Below are 22,007 nucleotides of genomic sequence, written 5' to 3' on the forward strand. Positions count from 1 at the left end.
CAAGGTTCACGGCCAAGAAAGATTGGTCTACAAAGAAGGATGGGGCTTCTGGGTAGCAGTGTAATGGACAAAGGCTCTGGAGGAAAAAAAAAAAGGGTGCTTTCTGGAAGCCCATGTTGATGACCCCATGGTAGTGTGTTATCCAACAGAAAGCAGGAAGAGAAAATGCAGTTTCGGTGCCCTAGCTGCCTAGGCTAGAAGCTGAGAAAGGGAAGCAGTGTGCCTGTGGTCACACAGTGAGCAGTAATTTCATTCGTGGGAGTGGTTAATTTTACCTGGCAATTTTTTCCAACCCAAAATGTGAAGGAATCTGGGTTTACGTCTTAGGCCCCTAGTAATGAGTCATCCACTGACTGATTCACTCATTCAAGAAATACTTCATGAAAGTAAATAGGCACTAATGATATACTGTGATAACTGCTACATAAGAGAATTTCAAGAGCCTGTGGGAACCCCACCGAGGGGTACACAGCCCTGGTTTGGAAAGTTTTCCAGAGGAAATGATGAAGAAACTGAGCTCTGAAGGAGAACAGGACCTTAACTAGAGAAAGAGATGGGGAGTTGTGCTGCATGTGTCTCTAATCGAAAAGACAGAAAAAACAAGGCATACTTGGGGAAGCTGTAAGAAGTCTGGTGTGGCTGGAGCATACACTTTGACATAGGAGAGGTGACAGTTGTGGCTAAAGATGTGAGCAGGGACTTTCTCGGGCACTGAAATGGTTTGCGGAGGAACACGACACACTCAGAGTACTGCTTTAGAAAGCTCATCCTTTGGGGGCTACGTGGAGAAGGGATGGGGAGGGGGAAGACGACCCGGGGAAGGAAGACACATTAGGAACCTAAGTCAGCAGAGGTGTGTGGCAGATACCCACTGGGACGGTCAGAGCCTGCACTTGTCAACTATGCCCCAGAAAGGTGCAGTCTCCTCCTCCTCACATCCTAGTGAACTCTCTTAATGCTTGCTGGAGAGCTAGACAGACAGACATGAAAGAATTCAAGGTGTACAGGCAGATGGAGGGTCTTCTGTAGCCCACTTAAAACACCCAGCCCAGGCCACATTGCCAGGGGTAAGTAGACTGGCTGAAATGACTTGCTAAAATCTTCCCCTGACAGGGATTTTGATACTTTTGTACTCTAGAAGTAGAGACATCAGACAAAGGAATAAGCAGTCCCAGCCCCCCTGCACATCCAGCTGAAATTCGCTGTTGCCAACTTACTCTATTCCCAGGACACAGCCCAACCAAGCACCACCAAACACCAGCGGAACAAGGGAAGCATTGAGGATTCAGTAAGAATGGAGTTGTGTGTTCACTCTGTTCCCATGTAGTGACTGACCTATGGACACTGGGTAGTCAGAGAGTGACTTTTTGTAACAATTCATGAAGACAGGTTCTTATTCCCATTTTACAAAATAAAAGGCACAGAGAGGTTCAGTACCTAGCCCAGGGCCACACAGCTAAGCCATACCCTGGAACAGGGCATCCTCTGCTATACATACCTAGGCTAGTGCTCGGTGAAACAAGAAAAAGTATCAATAGATGAGGAAGTGTGCTCAGTGGCTAAAAATTCTTTGATGTCACTGGACTAGGGATTCTCACCAAGGAAACAACCTGTCTTTCAACTCAACTAGCCCTTCTGAAACAGCAATATCAAGAGTCATTTTTCTTACTGTCAAGTTTTAGCATTCAGATAAGTTCCAATGCAGGGTCTAATCGCTCTGGAGACTTCCGTTGTCTGTTAAGTGTCCACATGCCATAGTCTCTCAGTTCCTAGCTATTATGGAAGAGAGCCCTAGGAATATACAGCTGTTTCCTAAAAACCAGATTGTTCCTAAACCAGTGAGCCCAACTGGCTTAGATACTGAAGAGAGCCTGTGTAAACCTCAGCAGACGTGGAAGTGCCTGGTGCTGGGAGCCATGGAATATAGAGTGTAGCATTCATATCCAAAGACATCAGCTACTGAAGGTAGGATCCATGGGAGATGGGGAGCTACAACCAGCTGACTCAGAACCCAGCAGTCTAATCGTGCTGTCCAACAGTGTAGCCACTAACCACACAAGGCAATTTAAATATTGTACATACCTATTGGGATAAGATTCACATACCGTACAATGTACCTTTTGACGTGTGTAATTCAGTGGCATATTCATAGAGTGGTGCCACCATCCCACTGTCTAATGGTGGAACACTTCCATGACTCCAAAAAGAAATCTCGTACCCATGAGCAGTCACTCATTCTTCCCTCACCCCCAGCCCCTAGCAAACAATAATGACTGTGAATCTCTGTGAATTTGCTTATTCTGGATATTTTCGTATAAATGGAATCATACACTATGTGGTCTTTTGGGACTGACTTCTATCACTTAGCACAATGTTTTCAAGATTCATCCACGTGGTAGCATGTATCAGTACTTCATTCCTTTTTATGACTGAATAATGTTCCATTGTACAGCTATCCCACTTTTTGTTTATCTGCCCATCCATCGATAGACACTGGGTTGTCTCCCCTTTTTAGCTATTATTAATAATGCTGTTATAATCATTACTGTACAAGTTTTTATGTAAAGTTATGTTTTCAATTCTCTTGGGCATATACGTAAGAGTATTGTAGGGTCATAGAGTAACTCCATGTTTAAGTTTTGAGGAACTACTGAGCTGTTTTCCATACGTGCTCCATCACTTTACCTCCCCACCAGCAGCAATGTATGAAGGTTGGAATTCTCCACAGCTTCCCCCTCTAGCAAGGTCCAGGCAGGCCCATGATGCCTCTTGGCCTGGCTACTTGAGCACTGCCTTCACAGAGCTCCACCCAGGAGATTGTTGAGGAGCTGGTCAATGGGTTTACCTTCTCCATTTCACTGGCAGGGGCCAGAGGCATCAGGCCACCAACAATGACCAGGGCAGGTCTGAGGTCAGACTCAGCACAGAGGGGTCCCAACACCCAAGAGCCCGAAAAGACCGGGTATTGCAGAATCTCATCTCAGAACCCCTCTCCCCCCAGGGCCCTCCCAGAGTCTTCCCACTAGAGTGGCCCACAGTCCCACTCCCAAAGGAAATGTGGACCTCCACGCACCCCACCAGCTGCATCAGAGGGTAGAGAGTCACTCTTCACATAGCCACAGGATATTACAGAAAAAATGTGTCTCCACTATACACTAGGCAATTAAAGAAACAATTTGTTCCCACTTTACACTAGTCAGTGAGTATCTCTGTATTTTGTCCTTTTGCTAAATCTGGGATCTCCAAAATTAGGTTCCCAAAACTCCGTTTAATGCAAAAAAAAAAAAAAAAAAAAAAGAAAAAAGAAAGAAAACTCAGTGTCTTCGTTTTGAAGTAAGCAGGGCTCTCATAGTCTGTCTGCCCTGCACACTGTTTCCAAACTTGGGAGGAATAAGTTTCCCCCAGACCCATTCCCTCTGGGTGAGGGGCAGATCAAGCCACTGTAGCTTAGATAAAATTTCATGCAGCCCTAGACTTGGAAGGTTCTGGGTTCTGACCTGCATGACCTTGAGCAGCCATCTGACATGCCTAAGCCTCTGTGTTCTCATCCCTATAATGGGGATGCTTGTTGAGAACTCACTGGGATAATGCTCTTAATAAAGACTATTAATACAGGGAGGTCAGGTGTTCCACAGCTAAAAACATGCCCAGATAGCAACAAGTGTCTAAGCACACACCCTCTTCCCCACCACCAAACTCAAATTGTACTTTTAAAGGCCAGAACTTTCTTCAGCGAGGGCACTCCTGTCCCTCCTATTGCACATGGCCCTGAGGGGCTGGGAGTTCCTGGATGAGCTCCAGACCTCAATCCTCCCTAGGAGTTCAAGGTGGTGCTACCGACTGTATGTCCCTCCTTGCCCCATCCAGTATGAAGATGAGTTCACTTTTAACCTAAATAATGCCTACAGGATGAAAGCACCCCCCAGGAAGGTGCAATGGAGAAGCTGCTGGGGTCCATGGTACCAGCCTTTCCAGGCAGAAGTATCTCCATCACCACCTCCCTTTTCACATAGCCGGCCTTCACCACAGGCCAACAGGTCCTAGAGCAGCTGCTCACGAGGTGAGCACCCCCAGCCTCTTTGGCACAGTAGTGGTTCAGCCCACTGTCGACTGCATGTTTTGGGAATGTAACCATATGTATCTGAGCCTTAGTCTGCTCCTCTAAAAAGTAAAGGACAGACAGATGGTAAAGGACAGACTTCAAAGGGTTCTTGTGGGGATTAATGGATCACCCATGGCAGGTGCTTACCTGGTACCTAGCTCTCAGAAAGGGCTTCCAGTCACACTATGGTTATTCATCTTTTTTTTTTTCCAGTTTTATTGAGCTATAATTGCCATACAGGACTGTTTAAATTTAAGGTCCACACCATAATGATCTGACTTACATACATCATGAAAAGATTACCAAAGTTTAGTGAACATCTATCACCTGATACAGATACAAAATATACAGATCCTCGTCCTTATTTATCTTATAACTAGAAGTTCCTACTTTTTGACTGCCTCCATCCAATTTCCCTTCCCCAACCCTCAACTCGGGTAACCACAAACCTGATTTCTTCTTCTATAAGTTTGTTCATTTGTTTTTGAAGTATAAATGACCTACAATACTATGTTAGTTCCTGTTACACAATGTAGTGATTTGGTATTTTTATACATTTCAAAATTATCACAAGTCTATTAAGATCTGTCACCATATAAAGATATTACATAGTTACTGACTTTATTCCCCATACTGTACATTTCATACCTGTGACTCATTTATTTTGCAACTGGAAGTCTGTACCTCTTAATTGCCCTCACCTATTTCTCCCTCCACTTTTCTCCCCTCTGGCAACCACATATTTGTTCTCCGTATCTATGACTCTGCTTCTGTTTTGTATGTTTTCTTATTTGTTTTGTTTTTTAGATTCCACATATAAGTGAAACCCCCTAGGTCCATCCATGTTTATGGTTGTCCATCTTTATTTTTTCTCCCTCCCCCATCAAAACACATCCGCCTCACCTCTCAATAACCTCTGGGCTTTCTCAGTGTGGAAAAGCACGTGGAAAGCAACCCGTTTTTCCATTTGTCAAGCAGACTGAGATTTCTTCTAGCTGATCTGATCCTTGTCCTTGGTGTTGCCAGATGAGGAAGCAGCAGAGGGGCCCCAGGACCACCCAGGTATCTGGGATGCTTGTGCTTGGAGATCATTCATTCAAAAATGCATTATCAAGCACCTACTACATGCAGCCAGTTTTTGAGATACTTCACATAACTCAGTGAATGAAGCAGACACAACCCCTGGGCCTCAATACTAGACAGAGAGTTGGACATGCACACTAGATACCATACACAGCTCCTGTTCCCGTACATCACATGTGATGCCATCGTAGGCTTCCACACATCTGGAGGCATCTTCCTATTTTCTGATGAGGATGATGAACCACAGGACTTACTGAAACAGTGAGTGGCCTCTGGGTGTGGAAGGAGGGCCTCTTGCCTCTACAGAACAGGGTGGGACAGCACAGGAGGGTTGGGACCGGCGAAACGCTGGATCTCACACATCTTTTGATTCCCATGGAAAAGCGAGGCCTTGTGGCTTCCATTCCAGGAGGAAAGTAGTGAAAAAGAACTGTGGGTAAGGTCCCAGGACCCTGGGGACAAGAGCGGAGGCTGGGCTGTACCATCCCCTGGAAACTCATCTCCATTGTAGGTCCACCTCAATCTGTGGATGGGTGGACCTACTTCTCCCTACCTCCTCCAGCCCTCATCCTGGTGCCAGAGAACCTGAACTGACTGCTCTGGAAGTGACCAGAAGGAGGGTCTGGAAGAGCTAGGCACAGGATGGTTTTGGGGTGGGCAGGAGTCAGGAACCATATAACCTGGAATGTGCCAACAGCCAGCCCTGAGAGGTGACTAGAGGAAGTTTGGTGTTCTGGCAGGGGACGGGAGGAAGATTTGGAGGAGGCTACTAAGGGTCCCAGCTGCTCCATGTGGGGGCCTAGGTTGGGCCACGAGACTGAGGGTGAGGGGTATCAGTGGAGGGTCCATTGCAGCACCTGAGAGTGGGCGCTCATTACCAACCCCACCCTGATGGCAGAGGAGTGCATCCCCTTCCTCAACACATTCCTGTTACCTGCTGCAGCTGAACACTGTGATGGGGGATAATCTGGAGGTGAGTGAGCCTGGGCATGGGGCGGGGGTGGGGGGATCCTGTGGTTAGAAAGGAGGGAGTCCCTTCCTACCTAAGGTTTGAGTCTCCCCGTTTGTCATCAGAGAATGTTGAGTTAGAAGGTCTCTGGCCTCAGTTCCCCTATCCCCTCATCTCTGGAGCCCAGAGCCAAGCCCGGGTCCAACTCCTGCTTCTGGGCATACCTGCCCCCTGCTGGGCCCTGGCAGTAGTGCAGTATGAGAAGGGGTGGGGATGGGGGCTAGTTATGGGCTCAGAGGTCTGTTTCTGACAGACTTTGGCTGTCTGCCTTCCAAAACAAGGTGATCAACTTTCTGAAAAGGAGAGAGGTGAGCAGCTGTGGTCTCACTGCAGGGAGGTGTAGAAATCAGGGACCCCAATGGGCAGGACCCTCTCTGGCTCTAACCCTTGGATCTTACACTCGTTGGGAGAGTTTGATACACAAAACAGGAAAGAGCCATCCCATTAATGGGTGGGGGTAGGGGATGACATCAAGGACAACTTCCTGGAGGAGGAGCTATTTAAACCCAGTTGGGACATCAGGCAGGGCCTGGATGGAAGTGGAGGCAAGGATGGTCTCCATGTGAGCAAAGACAGGGGACCAGCCCCCTGTCCCATGCCTCACCCCCAGGAGGTCCCTGCAGTTCCCCCACCCAGGCCTTATCTGTGAGTCCTCAGATGGTAGTTTTGACCTAAAAAGCACTGCATGCAGGAAAGGCAAATCTACATCTAGAGTAATTGCCTGTCCCAGAAAGAACAAAACATTGCTCCTTCAATGGCCAAATTTATCCAATGTAATCACCTGCCACCCAGGGCTGATCATCCCAGGGAGTGGTGATACCGCAACCCTTGCTGAGAACCATCTGAAGATCACCAGAACAGCTCTTCTACAACTAAGGCTGTAAAGAAAGAGCCACAGGGAGTCTGGTAGGAGGGGCAGAGAAGCAATTTAGTCAAGACCCACAGCCACTACCAGCACATGTGCCTGTGCACGCTTAGGAAAGAGTTGAACCAGCTTGGCCAGGGCCTGCCATGGGCCAGGGCAGAGACTGCCACTGCCAGCATATGCCCACTTATGAGCACTTGGCAAGGAGAAAAGCAAGTTCAGTAGTGTGAGTCAAATGCCTGCAGCCCCAAACCAGCCTCTAACCAAGGCAAGCAAACCAGGGAAAAACTGGAACCAGCTCACAAGTGCAGCCCCAAGCCCTGGGGCACTGGACATGCCCCCAACCAAGGTAGAGGCTGCCATCACCTCCCTCAGAGCTCCTGTTCCAGCAGCTTGGGCACTGGCCTCAACCCCAATAGGGCAGTGACTACCATTCAGCCTAGAAGAAGTCTCAGCTTACAAATGGCTCCTGCTGTAGCCCCTCCAACTCAAACCCTACTGAATTCCCACCAAGGCAGAGGCTGCCATCGCACCCCAGGGGAGTCGTGGCCTAGGATGACTTCAGATCCAGCTCTCCCACCAAAGCCACTAGGCACATGCAGAACACATAGGGACACTCTCACAAAAGGACATACCATCAAGACCACGATAAGTAACTGTTTCACCTAATTTCTTAGAAACAAAGAAGGAAAGTTAAACAAAATAAGAAAACAGAAGAACATGTTGCAAATGAAAGAACAAGATAAAAACCCTGAAAAATATTCCTAATGAAACAGAGATAAATAATTCACCTGATAAAGCATTCAAAGCAATAGTAATAAAAATGCTAACCTAACTTGGGAAAACAATAGATGAACACAATCAGCACTTCAACAAAGAACTAGAAAATATAAAAAAGAACCAATCAGAAATGAAGAATTCAATAACTGAAATGAAAAATACACTCGAAGGAATTAACAATAGATGAGGCAATACAGAAGAATGTGTAAGCGATTGGGAGATAGAAAAGTGGAAGTCACCTAATCAAAACAGCAAAAAGAAAAACAAATTGTTAAAAATGAGGATAGGTTAAAGAACCTTTGGGACAACATGAAGCGTACTAACATTCTCATTACAGGGGTCCCAGAAGAAAAAGAGAGAGAGAAGAGGACCAAAAATGTATTTGATGAAATTATGGCTGAAAATTTCACTAACCTGAAGGAGGATACAGATACCCAGGTTCAAGAAGCACAGACAGACCCAAACAAGATGAACCCAGAGACTCACACCAAGACACGTCATAATTAAAATAGCAAAAGTTAGAAATGAAGAACTTTAAAGGCAGCAAGAGAAAAACAATCACATACAAGGGCATGCCCATAAGGCTATCAGCTGATTTTTTTTAGCAGAAACTTTGCAGCCCAAAAGGGAGTGGCATGATATATTTAAATTACTGAAAGGAAAAAACCTACAACCTAGGATGCTCTTCCCAGCAAGGTAATCATTCAGAATTGAAGGACAGATAGAGTTCCCCAGACAAGCAAAAACTGAATTAATGACTACTAATCCAACCTTACAAGAAATGTTCAAAGTTCTCCTTTAAGAGAAAAAAGCCTACAACAAAAAAATAAGAAAATGGAAGTAGGGAAAAAGTCATTGGTAAAGGCAAATATATAGAAAAGCAGTGCATCAACAATTTAAATAAGCTAGTACAAAGGTTAAAAGAAAAAACTTTTTAAGTCAACTATAACTACAATAGACAGTAAAGAGATAGGCATGAATATATAAAATACGACATCAAAACATAAAACATGGGGGAGGAGTAAAAATGCAGATCTTTTAGAATGGATTTGAACTTAAATAACTATCAGTTTAAAACAAGTAGTACAGTTATAGGTCAGTACACATGAACTCCGTGGTAGCCACAAATCAAAAACCTACAACAGGTGCACAAAAATTAGAGAGAAAGGGATACAAACATTAACACTAAAGAAAGTCATCAAACCACAAGGGAAGAGACTAAAAGAAGAAAAAAAAACACAGAACTACAAAATAAATTAAAAACAGTAACAAAATGGCAACCATTACATACCAATCAATAATCACTTTAAATGTCAATTAACTAAATGCTCCAACCAAAACATGTAAGGTAGCTAACTGGATAAAAAGGCAAGACCTATCTATATACTGCCTACAAGAGACCAACTTCAGAGCTGAAGACACACACAAACTGAAAGTAAGAGGATGGAAAAAGATATCCATGCAAATGGAAGTGAAAAGAAACCCAGGAGAGCAATACTCATATAACACAAAGTAGACTTTAAAAAAAAGTCTATATGAAATAATGAGGAAGGGCATTATATAATGATAAATGAGTCAATACAAGAAGAGAATATAACATGTTAAATACCATGCACCTAATGTAAGAGCACCTAAATATATAAAGCAAATATTAAAGACATAAAGAGAGAAACTGACAGGAATACAGTAATAGTATGAGATGTAACACTCCACTTACATCAATGGATAGACCATCCAGACAGAAAATCAATAGGAGACAGAGACCTTAAATGACACTTTAGACCAGATGGACTTACTAGATATTTATAGGACATTCCATCCAAAAAGAACAGAATACACATTCTTTTTCAGTGCACATGGAACATTCTCCAGGATAGACCACATGCTAGGCCACAAAACATTACTCAATAAATTTAAGAGGACATAATTTATATCAAGCATCTTTTCTGACCACAACAGTATGAAATTAGAAATCAATTACAGGAAGAAAAATAGAAAAAACACAAATGCATGGAGACTAAACAACACACTATTTTAAAAAAATGTATCAACAGATAAATCAAAGAGGAAACCAGAAAATCCCTAAGACAAGTGAAAGTAAAAACACAACTTTCCAAAATCTATGGAACATTGCAAAAGCAATTCTAAGGGGGAAGTGTATAGCAATATAGGTCTACCTAAAGAAACAAGAAAAATATCAAATAAACAACCATCAAAAGGAATTAGAAAAAGAAAAACAAAGCCCAAAGTCAGCAGAAGAAAGAAAATAATAAAGATCAGAGTGAAAATAAATAAAAGAGACCAAAAAAACAAAAACAAAAAAAACCCAGAAATATCAATGAAAACAAGAGCTACTTTTTGAAAAGATAAACTAAATTGATAAGTCTTTAGCCCGGTTCATTAAGAAAAAAAGAGAGAGGACCCAAATAAACAAAATTAGAAATGAAAGAGGAAAAGTTAAAACTGGTATCACAAAAAAAAAAAAAGAAAAAAAAAACTGGTATCACAGAAATGCAAACAATCATAACAGAATACTACAGTTATATGCCAACAAATTGGACAACCTAGAAGAAATTGAAAAATACAATCTTCCAAGATTAAATCAGCAAGAAATAGATAACCTGAATAGATTGATTACTAGTATTGAAATTGAAGCAGTAATTAAAAAGCTCCCAAAAAACAGAAGTTCAGGACCACATGTCTTCACAGGGGAATTCTACCACATATAAAGAAGAATTAATACCTATCCTTCTCAAACTACTTCAAAAATCTGAAGAGAAGGCAACACTCCTAAAATCATTCTATGAGACCAATATTACCCTGATGCCAAAACCAGACAATGACACTGCAAAACAGAAAATCCCAGGCCAATATCTCTGATGAATATAGATAAAATACTCAACAAAATATTAGCAAACCAAATTCAACACATAAAAAGCATCATACACAATAATCAAATAGGACGTATCCCAGGATGCAAAGATGGTTCAATATCCGCAAATCAATCAATGTGATACAGCACATTAACAAAACAAAGAATAAAAATCACATGATCGTCTCAAACGATGCAGAAAAAGCATTTGACAAAATTCAACATCCATTCATGATAAAAAAAAAAAAACTCTCAACAAAGTTGGTACAGACAGAACATATCTCAACATAATAAAGGCCATTTATGACATACCCATAGCTAACGTCACACTGAACCATGAAAAGCTGAAAGATCTGGAACAAGACAAGGATATCCACTCTCACCATTTATATTTAACATTGAATTGGATGTCCTAGCCACAGCAATCAGACAAGAAAAAGAAATAAAAGGCATCCCAATTGGAAGGGCAGAGCAAAACTGTCACTATTTGCAGATGACATGATACTATTATACATATAGAAAACTCTAAAGTCTCCATTAAAAAACTATTAGAAGTAAAAAATGAATCAGTAAAGTTGTAGAATACAAGATTAGTATATAGATATCTGTTGTTTTTCTATATGCTAACAATAAAGTATCAGAAGGAAAAAGTAAGAGAACGATCCCATTTATAATTGAATCAAAAGAATGAGATACCTTGGGACTTCCCTGGTGGTACAGTGGTAAAGAATCCACCTTCCAATGCAGCGGATAAGGGTTCGATCCCTGGTCAAGGAACTAAGATCCCACATGCTGCGGGGCAACTAAGCCCATGTGCCACAACTACGTTGAGCTGGCATGCCTCAACGAGAGAGCCCACACGCCACGAAACTACAGAGCCCACGTGCCCTGGAGCCCACGCGCCACAACTAGAGAGAGAAAACCTGCATGCCACAACTAGAGAGAAGCCCGAGCACTGCAACTAGAGGGAAGCCCGAGCGCCGCAACGAAGAGACCGCGTACTGTAACAAAAGATCCTGAATGCCTCAACGAAGATCCCGTGTGCCACAACTAAGACCCAACACAGTCAAAATAATAATAATAATAAGATAACTAAGAGTAAATTTAACCAAGGCAGTGAAAGACACATACTCATAAAACTATAACACACTGATGAAGAAAACTGAAGATGATTCACATAAATGTAAAGATATCCCATGTTCATCAGTTGGAAGTATTAGTATTGTTAAAACGTCCACACTACCCAAAGCAATCTACAGATTTAATGCAATCTCTATCAAAATAGTCATGATATTTTCCACAGAACTAGAACAAATAATTCTGCAATTTGTATGGAACCACAAAAACCCCAAATAGCCAAAGCAATCTTGAGTAAAAAGAACAAAGCTTGAGGTATTATGCTCCCTGACTTCAGACTATACTACAAAGCTACAGTAATCAAAAGAGCATGGTACTGGCACAAAACAAGACATATAGACCAATGGAAAAACATAAAGAGACCAGAAATAAACCCATGCACAAATGGTTAATTAATCTATGATGAAGGAGGCAAGAATATACAATGAGGAAAAGACAGTCTCTTTAATAAGTGGTGTTCGGAAAACTGGACAACTACATGTAAAATAATAAAATTAAAACATTTTTTCAAACCATATACAAAAGTAAACTCAAAATGGACTAAAGACCTAAATGTATAAAACTCCTAGAAGAAAACATAGGCAGTACACTCTTTGGCATAGGTCTTAGCTATATACTTTTGGATCTATCTCCTCAGGCAAGGGAAACAAAAGCAAAAATAAATAAATGGGACCTAATCAAACTTAAAAGCTTTTGCACAGTGAAGAAAAACATCAACAAAAGGAAAATACAACCTGCTGAATGGGAGAAAATATTTGTAAATGATATATGTAATAAGGGACTAATAATCAAAATAGAGAAAGAACTCATACAACTCAATATCAAAAAAGAATCCAATTAAAAATGGGCAGGAGACCTAAACAGACATTTTTCCAAAGAAGACATACAGATAATATATAAAAATATCAAATCACTATGCTGTACACCTGAAGCTAAAATAATAAGTCAACTATACTTTGATTTAAAAACAAAAAGGAAAGAAAGAACCAGTCTTGTGAAGATCTGAGGAAGAATGTTCTAAGTACCCAAGCACAGGAATGAGTTTGTCAGTCACTGGGGTCAGAGGGAAGGTCTGAGCAACTGGAGTGATGAGCAAAGGGGGAGAGAGGCAGAAGCAAGGTCAGGGTACCAAAAGAGGTCACTCTTCAGAAGGCCTGAGAAGCCAAGTAGTTTGAATCTTTTTTAGGGACAAACAGAAACCTCTGGAGAGCTCCTTCCATTCAGGAGAGTAATGTTAGAGTTCTCATAGCACAAGAATAGCTCAGCACTGAGGCTCCTGGTCCCATTCTGGCTGCCATCAAAGCATCAGATGATGGGATATTGAGGTAAGAAGAGTAAGTACTGAGATAAATTATAAATAAATGGTAATTATTGTACTGAGGTTCTAATTGGAAAGTCATAATAATCCAAACCCCATAGAAGCAAAACTCAAGCTGGGGCACTACAGATTTATCTGGATGAGCAATTATTTTTCAAAGACACTTGGACACTAAAGTATACATTTTTGCTCTGCCATAATGAATGGCATTTAAACAAAACTGAAGATGGAACAGAAAAGACTCTGTTTACAAGAGGTGGTCCAGGCACCAGGAGGCTCTGATAAACAGAACACCCTTTACTTAGGTTACATATACCTTAATATAGAGTATAATATTGAGTGCAATATTGGGTATTCTATACTCAATATTGTGTATACTCAATAATACTCTAATACTGAATATAGCTTAATTATATACAGTTTAATATTGAGCTATGTATACCAGACCATATAAAAAATGTGATCACTTTTCTATAGAAGCTAATATTTAATATTGAGAAGACCAAAGATATCCTACGGTAGGTAAAGCACATAAAACTGTACATCTACTCTTACAGTAAGTAGTTAATAAATGTTTAAATGAATAAATGAATTCTTAGATTTCAATCATTTGTCATTCAATAAAAATATGCTATTTAATTGAGATTATCTGATTTACAAGTTAGTTTGAATAACATCTCAATTTTTTTTAATTTACTTATTTATATTTATTTTTGACTGCGTTGGGTCTTTGTTGCTGCGTGCGGGGGCTACTCTTTGTTGCAGTGTGCGGGCTTCTCATTGCAGTGGCTTCTCATTGCAGAGCACGGGCTCTAGGCGCATGGGCTTCAGTAGTTATGGCGTGCAGGCTTCAGTAGTTGTGGCTCAGGGGCTCTAGAGCGCACGCTCAGTAGTTGTTGCACATGGGCTTAGTTGCTCCATGGCATGTGGGATCTTCCCGGAACAGGGCTTGAAACTGTGTCCCCTGCACTGGCAGGCAGATTCTTAACCACTGCACCACCAGGGAAGCCCCTACATCTCAATTTTTATGACAGAATTTAAGTCTATCTGATATAAGGGATGCATAGTATTTTATTATATTTTATTGATAAAGAAAAAATTATAAAAATGAGACTTTAACATTAGCAATTCCATTCTAATATATTGGGAATTATCATAGGTATAGTCAATTTGGGGCACAGATTTTATTTCCATAAAGACAACTTGGGGGGAGTAAAAGTGTTTTGATAAAAGCTATCATAAAGTACACTTTTCTTAAATTAGCACTCACAAAAGAGTTAAATCACAGGAAAATGCTTTAAAAAAAAATCTAAAGATAGTCCTTGTGGATAACCAAAAACATTAAAAATAGATAACTGACCTAAGCACATGATAATATCAATCAACTAGGATGGCATTGGGCAGTATACCTGGTTATTTTTCATACACTGCCTTCTCTTTTCTTTTCATGAGGTATAAATTACAATCAGTGAAATGCACATATCTTAAGAATATAGTCCAATGGGTTTTAACATATGTGTACACCCTATAAACAGCACCCATACTACAGAAACTTCCCTCTAGGCCTTTCCGAATCAATCTCTTCTCCTTCTGCTTGAGGCAATCATCACCATAGCTTAGTATTACCAGTTTTAAAAATTCATTGCATAGAATTACATTACTACTTAGCAATAAAAAAGAATGAACTAATTATAGATACAACATGGATGAACCTCCAAATCACTAAGCTGAGTGAAAGAAAAACCATACACAAAAGTAGTATATAATGCATTATTCCATTTATATAAAATGCCAAAAATATCCAACTAACCCTTGCTGACAGAACTCAGGGCACTGGTTGTCTGGGGACCAGGGAGAGGATAAGCAAGAGGAATTACAAATGAGCATAAGTAAATATGGGAGGTATATTCATATGTCAAAACTTATCAAATTGTACACTTTAAATATGTGTAGTTGACTTTTTTCAACTATATCTCAGTAAAGCTTAAAATCATAACTCAAATGGCATATCAGTTTGCTGGATAAGAAAAATTTACTTTGCAAGTCACACAGAGCTTAACATATTCAATAGGTAATTAAGCTTTCATAATGTGTTTTAACTTAGAAAAGGTTTCACCATTTTCCCTCCAAATATTTTTCTCTAATGCAATTTTTCTTCCATCCCATGATTTCAATTCCATGTGTGTTCAATACCAATGTTGTCCTACAATAAAGAGGTCAATACTGCTCTTTTTATTTTTTTCACTCTGGGCTTTTGTTTGGTTTATTTCTATTGATTTGCAAGGTCACTGATCTTTTCTCATTGTCCAGTCTGTTGTTATGACCTCATTTCATCTCACTTCTCAAATTTCCATTTGACCCCTTTTTAGTTTCCATTTTTTCTACTATGAACTTCTATCTGTTCATACATTATATCCATCTTTACCTTAGATCTTTGAAAATATTTATAATATTGTCTTAAATTCTTTTTGACTAGAAGGCTCTAGTGAAATCTTCTTTCGGTTCAAATTATAAAACAATTGTATGTGTCATTTAAATAAGGGAGTAGACTTCCTTATTTAATGTTTTATTTACTTTCAACGTACAGCTCAAAGCACAAACACTATACACTTTAAACCCAAACCCTTTCCTTCTCCTGTTTATTCAATATTTTGGACACATATTATGACATATGCACTGGACCTAAATTCAAGAGTTCTGTGAGAACCATATCATTGGAAGAAGGAATTCATTGATCTACTGTATTTTTCAAGGCCTTCAGCCTCATATTTGGTTATATGTTACTAACTGAGCCACTAAAATAAGATGGCAAAAAACCCAGCTCTATTTTTGGAAACACAATTTTCCTTATTATTTTTTTACAAGTTGTATGTACCTATTGTCTTCTGTTATTAAGAAACGAACAAAATAATGTCTTAGTCCAGATTAGTTTTTAAGTGATGCTTCACTTTATACTTTTTGTTGAGGTATAAATCACAAAAAATAAAATGCATATATCTTAATAGTACAGTTCAATGATTTTGACAATGACTGGGTAACAACCACTGAAATTAATATATAGAACTTTTCCATCACTCCCAAAATTTCCCTCATTCCCCCTTTCCAGTTAGTCTGCTTTCCCCTAGAGGTAACCAGTTTCTCACTTCTATTAACATGGTATAGATTTGCCTGTTCTTGGAACTTATATTAAATGAGTACTTATATACTCATATAAGTACTCTTTTGCATCTAGATTCATTCACTCAGATAATATTTTTAAGATTTATCCATGTTGTTTCATCAATCAAAAGTTCATTCTTTTTAACTGTTAAGTATTCCATTGTATAAATATACTACAATTTCTTTACCCATCTTCGTATTGATGGGCCTCTTGGATTGTTTTCAAATTTTGGCTATTACTTTGTATAAAGCCTGCTATGAATATTCTCTTATACACATTTTCATAGACATATGTTTTCTTTCCTCTTGGCTTAATACCTAGAAATGGAATTTCTGTGTCATAGATTTAATTCACTTTATATATCTTTTTCCACTCCTCAAACTGAACTTATTTGTGTTTTTAGATATTATAAAATACATCCTGTAAACAACATGTAGATAGGTCTTGCTTTTTATCCAGTCTTGTAATTTACTTCTCTCTAATGGAGCATTTAGTCCATTTACATTTAATGGAATTATGGTTTTGTTCAGATCAGTTTAATTCTACTACCTTGGTATTTGTTTTCTATTTGTCCCATCTGTTATGTGTTCTATTGTTCATTTATTTCTATTGTCTTTTGTGCTTACAGAATAATTTTTATCCAATTTTATCTATTTTATTGATTTTTTTAGCAATACTTCTTTGTGTGTGTCCACTGGTATGTGTTGTAATGGTTACCCTATAGATAGTAATACACTTAACTTACCACAGTCTCAATTCATAAGATATTAAAGAACAATACAATAACTATATAATGGTATAATTTCACTTAATCCCCACTCAATTCCTTGTATGTTAGCCATATGTTTTAATTCAACATATTCTATAAACCCCATACCCACTATTACTGTTTGTGCTTTAAACAGTCAAGAGTCTTTTAAAGAACTTCAGCAATATCATGAGCCTAAAACGACTAAAATTAGAGTTCAAGGGCATCAAGACAGCCAGAACCTAAGAGGCCAAGATTACAGAGAGAAGAGTTCAAAGAACTGAGGCCAACAGTCTGAGCCTTTTTTCCTCTTGAGGCACTTGCCAGTTGGTAAGTAGTATAGGCTGAGAAGCACAGAAGCGGCGCAGAAAGTAGCTGCTATGAGTTCGAGAAACTATGCAGGATTTTTGTCAGTTTCATGGTTCTGGGAAGATTTTTAAAATGGGATTAAAGAACCACCAAAAGGATGGGGTTCTGATAAAAATCCCAACTATTCAATTGGACACCAGAAGGGCTACAGTCTATGCTGAGGTTAAGCCAGAAATAGACCAGCCTTACAGACTTGAACCCAGCTGTTAATCAGCTCAGCCCGTTTGAATTAAAGTAATCCATGCCGACTCTAATTGACTGCCAGAAGCTAAAGAAATCCCCTTTAGAGAAAGATAACATTTCAAGAATCCCTATAATTTTTCCACATAATTTTAGTAATTCAATAAAACCTTTACCAGGTATACAAAATAAAAAATAAGGTGGGGGAAGAGGGGGGGGGGGGAGGCAATAGAAACTGATGCACAGGTGATCCAGATACTGGTTTTCAGAAAAAGATTTTAAATGACTGTGAAATGGATGACAAGATAGAGAAATCAACTAGAAAACTAGAATTTATATCAAAAGCATAAAATGGAACTCCTAAAACAAAAAATAATATCAGAAATCAAGGATGCAATGGAGACCACCTCACATCCGACAGAAGAGGTTAAATTAAAGCAACGTACTTACAACAGGCCGTGGCGACGGCGGTTCCTGCAGTCGCTGTGAGCTGCCGGTGGCTCCGAGGGCAGCAAGCGCAACTCTGGGCGCGCGGCTCGCGCGGTGGCGGCCCTTTGGACACTGCCCTGCTGCGCAGCGGCCTAGACCTCAGCGTGGCTGAGGGCTCCGTGCGGCGCAAACGCAGCAGCGTGAGCTTGGAGGCGTTTCCGCCCAGCACGCACATGCGCACCTTCCTAGATGCGCAGAAAGCCACTTCCCAGGCTTCCACACGCAGGGCTCGGAGTTCGAATGCACGGAGTTCGCGTTTCCCCAGCCAGGCACAGACGCGCCTCCCAAGGTGGCAGCACTAGAGGCCGGGTCCGTGTGGAAGCTGCAGCCGGACCGGTGAACTCGCAGGTGGGCTGACCCGTGCGCATCCTGCAGAACCAGGCGAGAATGAGAACGTGGGCAAGACCAAACAATTGGCCAAGTTGAACTTCAAAGAAGATGAAGACGATACTTGTTACAGGAAGGATGTCTCATACGTGCCTGCAGCTACTGGGGAATACCCGATCCCGATTGCATGGTTTACTGTGATACCAGCAAGGGTGGTTCAGTAGATCATGGAAATGCTTCTGGCAGCCACATTATAAGTCACCTCTGAGGGCAAAATGCAAAGAGATGACTCTGTGCAAGGATGGGCCTCGGGGGAGACGGTTCTGGAGTGTTATGACTATGTCAGCAGCAAGGCCTTCTCCTTGGCTTCATTCTTACCAAAGCCACCTGGGTCATGGGGCGACTGTGCAGCCAGCCCTAAGCCACTCAGAGCAGCCTCAAGAAAATCAGTTGAGAGAGTTCACAGTGGAAACCCCGGATCCAGGACCACTACTTCCTGTCCTGGCTGATCACAATCCCTTCTGAGCAGGAACAGCTGTGGGCTCACAGATCCCCATGGAGTAGATGAGCCAGCTGGAGTAGCTTGGCAAGGAAAATCCTTCCACTGCCTTGGAGGACCTGGAGAAGCCAAGGGTGGAGGCGGGGCCCCAGCATATCATCCCCAGGTAGGAGGACTCTTACTAGTACCAGAACATATTTGGCCCTCTGGTCAAGCTGGAGACCAACTACTCTAAGAAACTGAAAGAGTCCCAGAGTCAAGGTAACATCACTGTCAGGTGGGACCTGGGCCTTAACAAGAAGAGTATTGCCTACTTCACTTTGCCCAAGACTGACTTTGATAATCAGGCTTTAGCAATAATTTGGTTAGGAGGCGTGCAGCTCATGCAGGGGAACAAGATTTGCCTGTAGTACAAAGGGGACCTGGTGCCCCTGTGGAAAGGGATCCGCCACGTCATCAAGGCTCCTGATAATTACGGCAATGAGATCGCCATTGAGCTGCAGAGTAGTTGTGGGCGCACCTTGGAGGTAACTCATAACTTCCAGGTGGATTTCATGTGGAAGTCAGCCTCATTAGACAGAATGCAGAGTGTTGAAAACATCTGCTGTGGAGGAGAGCTCCATGTTGGGCTACATCTACCATAAACAGCTAGGCGTGATCAGAAAGTGCCAGCTGCCCAAGTACTTCACAGCACAAGAGTTCCAAGACCTCCACCACTCTCAGGTTGACTTTCTGAGGATGGTGCTGCAGAGACCACTGAGCCGGATCCAGGGACCACTAGGCACAGGGAAGATGTGACCTCAGCCACCATCATCTACCATCTGGCTCAGTGGGCCTGTGCTAGTCTGTGCCCCAACTAACATAGCCAAGGATCAGCTGACCAAGAAGATCCACTGACCAGGCTGAAAGTCATGCAGCTCTGCGCCAGGGTCCTCGGCTCCCCGTTGTGCATCCTGGCCCTGCACAAGCAGATCAGGAACACAGGTAGCATGCCAGAGCTCCAGAAGCTGCAGTTGCTGAAGGACAAGACCTGGGAGCTGTCGTCTGCAGACCAGAAGTGGTACTTGGCCCTGAATCAGACTCCTGAGAGGGAGCTGCTTGTGAACACAGATGTCATCTGCTGTACATGCGGGTGACCGAAGCTTGCCAAGATGCAGTTTGACAGGGACCCAGGCCACTGAGCCCTGGAGTGCACGGTCCCTGTGTCCTCAGAGCCAAGCAGCTGATCCGTGCGGATGGCCACTGCCAGCTGGGCCTCATGGTGATATACAAGACGGCAGCCAAGGCTGGGCTGTCCCAGTCACTCCTTGAGTACCTGGTGGTGCTGGGCACCTTTCCCATCGGCGTCATCCGCCTCCAGGTCCAGGATCAGAGGGACCCTGCACTCAGCGCCTTCCTGTCCAACATCTTCTGCAAGGACCCTTGTCAGAACAGCAGCAGGTCATGTGAAGATGCTCTGTGTGACCCAGGGCCAGGAGGAGATCATCAGGTCAGGTACCTCCTACCTAACAGGCCAGAAGCTGCAAACATAGAAAAGATCACCACAAAGCTAATGAAGACAGCTGCCAAGCTGGACCAGATTGCCATCATCATGTCCATCATCATGCCCTATGAGGGCCAACGCTTCTACCAGCGCAGACATGCAGCTCAGTAACTCCCTGCACACCAAGCCCTACCAAGAGGTGGAGAATGGCAGCGTGGATGTATTTCAGGGCTCAAGAACAGTTTTATCATCTTCTGTATGTGGGCAAGTAAGCACCAAAGCATTGGATTTTTAAACAACCCCAGGCACTTAATGTGGCCCTGACCAAAGCACATTATGGGCAACCCAAGGGCCCTGTCCAAGCAGCTGCTCTGGAACCACCTGCTGAACTACAGCCACCTGCTGGGGGCGGGGGCAGTGAACAATCTGCAGGAGAGCCTCATGCAGTTCAGCAAGCCCAGGAAGCTAGTCATCACCATCAACCTTGGAGCCCGCTTCATGACAACATCCATGTATGACCCCGGAAAGCCATTATCCCAGGATCAGTCTATGATCAGAGCAGGGCCAGCCTTTGAACATGTGCTTCCAGACCCATGACCAGATCAGCATGATCAGTGCCTCCCCCAGCCTCATGACCTCCATGAACAGTCCCCATTGCCTCCAACCTGGTCATGCCACCCATGCTGCCACCGGGGTATTTTGGACAAGCTAACAGGCCATCCACAGGTGGGGCACCCCAAAAGGCAAGACTGGTCATGGGGGATTCTAGAAGAACAGCTTTGGGCCTCCTGGGCCAGCCAGAGGAATCTCCTCAACAGCCAGGCCAGCCGGACATGTGCCGTCAAATCTGTCTCACAGGGTGCCCTGAGGACAGGCTGCATCTCCATCAGCCAGCCCTTCCAGGTGAGCCAGGCCCACCTCTCCCAGCCCAGGCTGTCGCAGGACAGTTATCTTGGCAGCATGGCTCTGTCACAAGACTCCATATACTCCATGTACCAGGGGCAGCAAGCATACCAGCCCAGCAGGGTGATGGGGCTGCCCCAGTACTAGAAGGTGGCCTCCTCCACTAGCAACTTGTTCTGGGTTAAAAAAGTAAAAATAAATGGATACATGTTTTCCACTGCTAAAACTGAAGCATCATTTTGAGCAGCACGAGAGGGAGAGGAACACCCAAGGGAGAGAGGAGCCTAAGTCAGAGCAAGTGCCCAATGCCGGTGCTTAGTGAGGAGGAGAAGGAGGAGGGGGAGTGAGAGGTGGGGTCCACCACGGAAGACTATCCACCATCAAGCCTCGCCATCCCTGCTGCCAACAAGGGCCAGCGCCCACCATGTCCACACCTGGGTCTGCCACCAGGGCAGTGCGAGGAAGACCCTCATCTCAGAGGAGCCCTTTTCCCTGTTCTGTTCTTTTTCTCTTTTATTTAAAGGGGAACTACGTTTTAGCAGGAAAAAAAACTTCGCACTCTGTGCCCAGTCAGGGCTCCGTGCAGTTGACCGCTGTGCTAGGCTGAGCCCCATCGAGGTGTGCTGTCCACACCAGCTCTGAAACTGTGGAGGGCATGCTGCCTGTGTTCTCAGAGGGTTTCC

The 22,007-nt window shown here is 42.6% G+C and overlaps 1 pseudogene; it reads left to right on the forward strand.

Annotated features, from left to right (window-relative positions):
* Positions 1 to 3,762: 3,762 nt before the first annotated feature.
* On the forward strand, positions 3,763 to 21,471 carry LOC137758908 (regulator of nonsense transcripts 1 pseudogene; annotated as a pseudogene).
* The last annotated feature ends 536 nt before the right edge of the window (positions 21,472 to 22,007 follow it).

Source organism: Eschrichtius robustus, chromosome 2 (genome assembly GCF_028021215.1).
Source record: "Eschrichtius robustus isolate mEscRob2 chromosome 2, mEscRob2.pri, whole genome shotgun sequence".
In the NCBI taxonomy this organism is placed as follows: domain Eukaryota; kingdom Metazoa; phylum Chordata; class Mammalia; order Artiodactyla; family Eschrichtiidae; genus Eschrichtius; species Eschrichtius robustus.